Source organism: Cydia pomonella, chromosome 22 (assembly GCF_033807575.1).
Source record: "Cydia pomonella isolate Wapato2018A chromosome 22, ilCydPomo1, whole genome shotgun sequence".
In the NCBI taxonomy this organism is placed as follows: Eukaryota; Metazoa; Arthropoda; class Insecta; order Lepidoptera; family Tortricidae; genus Cydia; species Cydia pomonella.
Genome location: NC_084724.1, coordinates 9,276,540 through 9,278,970, shown reverse-complemented (window position 1 = coordinate 9,278,970; position 2,431 = coordinate 9,276,540). Strand labels below are relative to the sequence as shown.

The window sequence follows — 2,431 nt, the reverse complement described above, 5'->3', positions numbered from 1 at the left end:
TGTATGTTGGCAGTATTATGCGCAAACGCACCGAGTGGAAAATGGCCGGTTTAGCAATTACATAGTCATTGCTTGGTTATGTTTGCTTTATTAACGTAATTATCTATGTTTTAATGTTGGTAATTGATGATTATCGGTTAGCAGAATTAAGAGATGCTGCTATTTATACGTTATATGAAAATGTCATTTGACAATTTGACGTATTCCGGGAGAAATATATAAGAATCATAATGCTTTAAGCATTATTAAGACATAGAAGTAGATCTTATTTAGCAAGGCAAAAGTTCAACCAAGTACTTAATTACCGTTGAAAACTACTAAAGAAATCACTATATATACCTAAGCATCTTTTTACCAAGGCAATAGTTCTACTGCAGATCTCCATCTTGTGAAAAGTTTCCAAATACTCGTATTTGCATAAGTTCTCGGAAATTTCAGGTTTTACAGGACATAAAGGAACAGCAAAATATAAGAAGTTTCTGAATGTAAATATTTTTTCACTTTTTATTTCACATTACAAATTGTATATACAGATGTCAATCACAATGAAAAAATTAATGATGATCAAACTCTGGTCAACGTGGGACTCGAACCCACATCTTTGGATTGCCGGTCCAACGCGTTACCAATTGCGCCAGCTGACCATCCGTCATTCACCGCAAATTTAACTATTGCAACTGTGACACGTCACTAGTGACATCTGCATTTTAAGGTTTACAAGCTTAACCAACCATGAGTCCCCAGACGGATGGTAACGCGTTGGACCGGCAATCGAAAGATGTGGGTTCGTATCCCACGATGGCCAGAGTTGATCATCGTTGATTTTCTCATTGTAATTGTCATCTGTATACACCGTGGGCCAATTAAACCCGACAGATTTTAACCACGTATTCCTGAGGTCATAAGGAGCAAAAAATGTTATATGTGTTTTGGCCAAATTCGTCAAAAATATTTTTTTTGCCGAAAAAAAAATTTCCTTTTGCTTTTTCTGCACACAACACGTTATTTATTTTTACACCTTGGTGAAAAAAATAAACATTACAACGAATAAGTAAAGTTTTTTTTTATTTACAGACGAAAATTGCGAGTTTACTTTAAAACTTTAATATCTGTCAGTAGGTATGTCTAAACCAAGTCACATCACTATGACACAGCTAAAAAGACGTTTTTGACTAAGTTATAAAAGAAACAAATTTTCACAGAAATTATCATTATCTCTAAAACAAGACCGATTTAAGAAAACATTGTATGACATTTTAGTCTCTAAATGCGGTCAAGAATACACCTTTGAAATCTGTCGGGTTTAATTGGCCCACGGTGTATACAATTTGTAAGTTGCCGAATTTTTTCCATATAGAAATTTCGCAATTCTGGAAACTCTCCGACAGCACATCAGTAAGTTCAATAAATAATGAACCATAGAAAAACAACGAATTTACTGATTGCAAATATTTTGAGCGTGATTGACGAACCAGTGTCATGTGGCAACGCTGCGTGCGGCGGTTGCGTGAGATTCGCGCATCCTGATCGAACGCGCCACATCTCCAGTGGTGCGCGAAAGTGTTGCCACGCGTATGTATTTGGAGGGTTTATTGTAAATTTTTTGAGGAATATTTATAGAGGCGAATGGCGCGCATCCTGATTGTATGCGCCATGTCTACATCGTCTGTCTACCATCAGCAGTAATGTAAAATTTGCGAGAACTGTGAAAAAAAATCGAGGCATGTTAGTAAAGGTGCGCATCTCTATTTTACGCTATGCATCTCCAGTGGTGCGCAAAAGTGCCACATTAAGTTATTAATTTAGAGGGTTTACATGAAATTTGTAATAATTGTGAGAATTTTGAGGCATGTTTTCAAAGGAGAATGGCGCGCATCCTGATTATACGCGCAAAGTTTAGAATTTTTCCGATGTTTTCCAGAATTGTATGTGTCAAGATTCGGGATTCTAAGATTATTTCAAACAGATCCCATTTTACAGCATTTACAAAAGTATATATAACACAGAGTAGGTCAATTTTAACAACTAATATTTACGTAGCTAAGTAAACTACGTATGCAATTCGACTAGATGAAAGTATGGCAGATATAGACATAAAATGTTGTTTTATGTCTTCGAAGAAGCGGTTAGCGGTCGAGCGTAAATTATACTTTTACAATATGACGTACCTACGCTTTGTTTTTAAAATTACGTTGTTGATTCTCTGGTACTCACAATATAATATATCAGAATATCTATCCGAAGAATCTTTAAAAAAATAGACAATAAAAAAGGAAAAAAAATTGCCAAATACCTACAATTAGCCTAAGAAACACAGCTATCATGTTACATTTCGGAGTAAGTAGGTACTTTTCGGAGTTACATTTCGGAGTAAGTAGGTATTTTCTCTTTTTTGACACTTTTTGAGATTAAAAACACACATAGGTACCCA

General features: G+C 35.3%; 1 non-coding gene across 1 annotated transcript; it reads right to left on the bottom strand.

Moving 5' to 3' along the window:
• Positions 1–572: 572 nt before the first annotated feature.
• Positions 573–644, bottom strand: Trnaa-ggc (transfer RNA alanine (anticodon GGC)). The gene has a single exon. It is a non-coding gene; the product is annotated as a tRNA-Ala (tRNA).
• Positions 645–2,431: the final 1,787 nt, after the last annotated feature.